A 6,758-nucleotide genomic window follows, 5' to 3' on the forward strand; every position below is an offset into this window, starting at 1 on the left:
CTTATGTGGGCCTACCGAGGATGTCGTAGTGGTTTGTGCAGCCCTTTGAGACACTAGTGATTTAGGGCTATATAAGTAAACATTGATTGATTGATTGATGTGTGTGTATATGTGTAAATAAATGAACACTGAATTTCTTATATATATATATATATATATATATATATATATATATATATATATATATATATATATATATATATATAATAAAATAAATATAAATAGCTAGAATTCAATGAAAGTCAAGTATTGACTAAATATTATATATATATATCTATATATATATATATATATATATAGATATATATATATACCTAAAGAGGATCTTTGACTTGCTATTTTGTTGCAGGTCCTTAAATGTGATTAAAAAGTGCTTCTATCGTAGAGTGGGTCTTTGACTTGACCTATTGTTGTAAGTCCTTAAAGGCAACAGCGCTCATGTCACATAAAAGATTTGTGACAATTTGTCGAGGGTGTACAACGCCTTCCGCCCGATTGTAGCTGATATATGCTCCCATAGAGGATCTTTGACTTCAATTGTTGTTTCAGGAGGTTAAAGGTGATTGAAACATGCTTCTGTCATAAAGAAGACCTTTGACTTGACTTATTGTTGCAGGTCCTTAAAGGCGACACAGCGCTCATGTCGTATAAGGATCTTTGACTTGCCTTTTTGCTGCGGATCCTTAAAGGTGAATAAAAAGTGCTTCTGTCGCATAGAGGATCTTTGACTTGACTTGTTGTTGCGGGCAGGTCCTTAAAGGCAACAGAGCGCTCATGTCTTATAAAGAATCTTTGACTTGCCTTTTTGTTGTGGGTCTTTAGAGGTGAATAAAAAGTGCTTCTGTCGCATAGAGGATCTTTGACTTGACTTGTTTTGCAGGTCCTGAAAGGTGATTAAAAAGTGCTTTGTTCCATACAGGATCTTTGACTTGACTTGTTGTTGCAGGTCCTTAAAGGTGATTAAAAAAACACTTCTGTCATAAAGAGGATCTTTGACCTGACTTGTTGTTGCAGATCCTTAAAGCCAACAGAGTGCTCATCTCATAAAAAGGTTTTTTGATTTGACTTTTTGTTGCACGTTCTTGAAGAGGACGGATCACTCATGTCATATAAAGGATCTTTGACTTGACTTGTTGTTGCAGAACCTTAAAGACGACAGAACGCTCATGTCGTACAAAGGATATTTGATTTGCCTTCTTGTTGCAGGTCCTTAAAGTGATAAAAAGTGCTCCCGTCATATAGAGGATCCTTGACATATTTTTGGGCAGGTCCTTAAAGGCTACAGAGCGCTCAGGTCATTTAAAGAATCTTTGACTTTTCTTTTTGTTACAGAATCTTGAATACACCAGACCTTTCATGTCATATAAAGGATCTTTGACTTGTATTTTTGTTGCCGGACCTTAAAGGTAACAGATTGTCATGTGTATAAAGTTTCTTTGACTTGCCTTTTGTTGTAGGACCTTAAAGGTGACAGAGCGCTCATGTTGTATAAAGGATCCTTGGGTGTGAGTTTTCCTTGCCCTTTTGTGGGTTCTTCCGAGGATGTTGTAGTCGTAATGATTTGTGCAGTCCTTTGAGACATTTGTGATTTGGGGCTATATAAATAAACATTGATTGATTGATTGACTTGCCTTTTTTTTGTGGGTCCATAAAAGTGATTAAAAAACCGCTTCTGTCATAAAGAGGATCTTTGACTTGACTTGTTGTTGCAGGTCCTTAAAGGTGATTAAAAAATGCTTCTGTCATAAAGAGGATCTTTGACTTCACTTGTTGTTGCAGGTCCTTAAAAGCGACAGAGCGCTCATGTCGTATGAAGGATCTTCGACTTGCCTTTTTGTTGCAAGTCCTTAAAGCCAACAGAGCACTCACATCATAAAAAGGATCTTTGATTTGACTTTTTGTTGCATGTCCTTAAAGAGGCTAGGGCACTCAGTCTTATAAATGATCTTTGACTTGACATTTATTGCAGGTCCTTAAAGGCAACAGAGCGCTTATGTCGTATAAAGGATCTTTGATTTGACTTTTTGTTGCAGGCCCTCGAAGGCGACAAAGCACTCATGTTGTGTGAAGGATCTTTGACTTGCCTTCTTTGTGCAGGTCCTTAAAGGTGATAAAAAGTGCTCCCGTCGTATAGAGGATCCTTGACATAATTTTTGGCAGGTCCTTAAAGGCTACCTTTCATGTCATATAAATGATCTTTGACTTGTATTTTTGTTGCAGGTCCTTATAAAGCAAAACAGTGCTTCTGTCGTATAAAGGATCTTTGACTTGACATTTGTTGCAGGCCCTTCAAGGCGACAGAGCACTTTTGTCATAAAGAAGATATTTGTTGTCTTTTTGTCATAAGTCCTTAAAAGCAGCATAGCCCTCCTGTCACACAGAGGATCTTTGACTACCCTTTTTCCTTAAAGTATTTAAACATAAATTGTTGCTCCTGTCATTTAGAAGATCTTTGACAGGTGTTTTTGCAGTATGTCCTTAAAAACACATGGAGTCTTGAGTCTGTCCGACATCAAACATCTGTGACTAGCGCTTTGGAGGTAGGAGGTCTTTGAATAGCAGACTATTTTTAGGGATCTGCTGCAAAAACGCTGACATTTCAGGATCTTTGACCAGCAGTTTTGCAGTAGGTCGTTAAACACAGCACAGAGCGCCTGTCATACAGAAGATATTTTTCTTTAGAAACAGCCGCGAGTGGATCTTTGGCTATTGTTTTCCAAAATGGCAGAACACTCGTGTCAGGCAGAGGATCTTTGACCTGCATAAACATATTCCCACCCAAAGATCATGCGTATGTCAAAAGGTAAAAATCAATCAGTTTACCGCAGCCCAAGACCGCGACTTTAATGCCACCGCATTTGACTGTGAACAAGACCCAGTCATCCTACTACTCGCATGTGTTGCCATCACTTATTAGACGATCTCCATACAAGCTGTACACTGACTGCTCTAAAGTCTTCCAGCTTCTCATTAGCATTGGCAAACATGTTAGCCATAAATCACAATGTGATATTATTAATAAGCACTCATGCTGAGGAACACAGACTGTTGAACTAAAATTAGATTGCAAAGCAGCAGAATGACAGATTAGTTGGCGACACCCGAGAACGACGACTTCCTGGTCCGTAACTTGAATTGTTTCCTCCAGGAAGGAAAGAAAAAAGTCAACACAGTGAGACAAAAACATGGTCAGTAAATCATATTCAGCTACAATTACACAATATTTAAGTACACATTTATTAAAATGACATTTTTAAATCATTAAATTTTTTTAACATTAAAATAAAATTAGTCTGATTAATTGTTCGGATTAATGATTTTATTAAGGTTAAAAAAATATAATTGTTAACAAATAATATTAATAGACATGATTAAATCTAGTACAGGTAAATAATTCAGAAAATATTTATTAGAAAAAATGTAACGATTTTATATTAGTATTTCTTTTTGAATATAATAAAAAATATATAGTTTTAAAACATTCCTAAATACATGTGACAACTCAAAATTGTAAAAAAAAAAAAAAAATTAATCCGAAATTTAAAAAAAAGTATGTAAAATAGAAAATTATGATGGATAAAAAAATACAATAAATAGAAATCAAATAAAATACTGACTTTAAATCCACTTCAACAAAAATTAACAGAAAAATATTTTTTCACACACACAAATGCACACGCACACACACACACACACGCACACACACACACACACACACACACACACACACACACACACACACACACACACACACACACACACACACACACACACACACACACAATTCATTGTATTTGTTGGCCAGCGCCCCAAATGGACGTCCATATCCCATGATTTCATGTCTCCTATTCCTGCTAAAAAAAAAACCCTCTCGATGTGTGTGTGTGTGTGTGTGTGTGTGTGTGTGTGTGTGTGTGTTTGTGTGTGTGTGTGTGCGTGTGTGTGCGTGGGATTGCCTCTCCATCCGTCATTGGGCCGGGTGGAGAGGAGACTCCTCGGAGCCCAGAAAGCAGGTCAAGTCCAGGCTGAGTCAATCTTCCTGCTCCTCAGTGAAGGATGAAGGAGGAGGAGGAGGAGGAGGAGGTGATGAGAGGAGAGATCTATGAAGAGGGAAGACGCCATCAAAGCTGTAAAACAGAGGGAAATTACTGACAAAACTACACAAAGTCAAAATAAAAGTTTAACAAACTCAAGGAAATGATTGACAAAGGCACTCCAGTTTCTAAAAGGAACTCTAGTTTCTAAAAAAAAAAAAAAAAAACGGTGTGAGTTAAACAAAAAGTGGAAGATATGTGCCAAAAGTATTACATTTAGGAAATTAGTTGTTCTACTTGCGAAAATGTGTGTGTTTGTGAAACGTTTTCATTCATGTGTGTATATATATATATACACACACGCACACACTATTTATTGAAGTATATATACATATATTTCCAGTGTGTGCGTGCGTGCATATATATATATATATATATATATATGTATGTATATATATATATATATATATATATATATATATATATATATATATATATGTATGTATATATATATATATATATATATATATATATATATATAAAACATATATACAAACATAAACATAAAAATCTTCGAATAGAAACAAATGACAAAAACAGAAAATAACAATTTTTTCCAAATAAATAATTTTTAACCTGGAACACTTTAGATGAGGTAATTACAGCATTTATAGGTCAATAATTCATAACAACACTAATTATTTGTATTTTATTAATTTTGAAACAATGACAGTTTTTTTTCCCACAAACACACACTATTTCTCCTACGTTCATATATATATATATATATATATGTATATATATATATATATATATATATATATATATATATATCCATCCATCCATCCATTTTCTACCGCTTATTCCCTTTTGGGGTCGCGGGGGGCACTGGCGCCTATATCAGCTACAATCGGGCGGAAGGCAGGGTACACCCTGGACAAGTTGCCACCTCATCGCAGGGCCAACACAGATAGACAGACAACATTCACACTCACATTCACACACTAGGGCCAATTTAGTGTTGCCAATCAACCTATCCCCAGGTGCATGTCTTTGGAAATGGGAGGAAGCCGGAGTACCCGGAGGGAACCCACGCATTCACGGGGAGAACATGCAAACTCCACACAGAAAGATCCCGAGCCTGGATTTTAACCCAGGACTGCAGGAACTTCGTATTGTGAGGCAGACGCACTAACCCCTCTCCCACCGTGAAGCCAAAGTGAACAACAGCTCATTGAGGATGGGATTCGAACACACGCTTGTAGAACACAATGGATTAGCAGTCCATCGCCTTAACCACTCGGCCACCTCATCTTGAAACCCAAAATCTAAGTTATATTCAAACCAGTGTGGGTGGCACTGGGAGCAGGTGGGTAAAGTATCTTGCCCAAGGACACCACAGCGGTAACTAGGATGGCGGGAGTGGGGATCGAACCTGGAACCCTCAAGTTGCTTGCACGGCCACTCTAACAACCGAGCTATTCTGCCTGTGTGTGTATACATATACATATATATATATATATATATAGTGGGGCAAAAAAGTATTTAGTCAGCCACCGATTGTGAAAGTTCTTCCACTTAAAATAATGACAGAAGTCTGTAATATTCATCATAGGTACACTTCAACTGTGAGAGACAGAATGTGAAAAAAACTATCCAGGAATTCACATTGTAGGAATTTTAAAGAATTTATTTGTTAATTATGGTGGAAAATATATTTTTTTCACTTCAAACAAGGAAGATCTCTGGCTCTCACAGAAGCTCTTCTGTCCTCCACTCGTTACCTGTATTAATGGTACTTGTTTGAACTCGTTATCTGTATAAAAGACACCTGTCCACAGCCTCAAAAAGTCAGACTCCAAACTCTACTATGGCCAAGACCAAAGAGCTGTCGAAAGACACCAGGAATAGAATTGTAGACCTGCACCAGACTGGGAAGACTGAATCTACAATAGACAAGCAGCTTGGTGTGAAAAAATTAACTTTGGGAGCAATTATCAGAAAATGGAAGACATACAAGACCATTGATAATCTCCCTCGATCTGCGGCTCCACGCAAGATCTCATCCCGTGGGGTCAAAATGATCATGAGAACGGTGAGCAAAAATCCCAGAACCACACGGGGGGACCTGGTGAAGTACCTGCAAAGAGCTGGGACCAAAGTAACAAAGGTTACAACCAGTAACACACTATGCCAACAGGGAATCAAATCCTGCAGTGCCAGTCGTGTCCCCCTGCTTAAGCCAGTGCATGTCCAGGCCCGTCTGAAGTTTGCCAGAGAGCACATGGATCATAAAGCAGAGGATTGGGAGAATGTCATGAGGTCGGATGAAACCAAAATAAAACTTTTTGGTATAAACTCAACTTGTCGTGTTTGGAGGAAGAAGAATACTGAGTTGCATCCCAAGAACACCACACCTTCTGTGAAGCATGGGGGTGGAAACATCATGCTTTGGGGCTGTTTTTCTGCTAAGGGGACAGGACGATTGAGCCGTTTTAAGGAAAGAATGAATGGGGCCATGTATCGTGAGATTTTGAGCAAAAACCTCCTTCCATCTGTGAGAGCTTTGAAGTTTAAACGTGGCTGGGTCTTCCAGTATGACAATGATCCCAAACACACCGCCCGAGCAACGAAGGATTGGCTCCGTAAGAAGCATTTGAAAGTCCTGGAGTGGCCTAGCCAGTCTCCAGACCTCAACCCCATAGAAAATCTGTGGAGGGAGTT

At 38.1% G+C, this 6,758-nt stretch overlaps 1 non-coding gene across 1 annotated transcript; it reads right to left on the bottom strand.

Annotated features, from left to right (window-relative positions):
* Nucleotides 1-5,262: 5,262 nt before the first annotated feature.
* trnas-gcu (transfer RNA serine (anticodon GCU)) lies at nucleotides 5,263-5,348 on the bottom strand. Its single transcript has one exon. It is a non-coding gene; the product is annotated as a tRNA-Ser (tRNA).
* Nucleotides 5,349-6,758: the final 1,410 nt, after the last annotated feature.

This window comes from Nerophis ophidion, linkage group LG27, assembly GCF_033978795.1.
Source record: "Nerophis ophidion isolate RoL-2023_Sa linkage group LG27, RoL_Noph_v1.0, whole genome shotgun sequence".
NCBI lineage: Eukaryota > Metazoa > Chordata > Actinopteri > Syngnathiformes > Syngnathidae > Nerophis > Nerophis ophidion.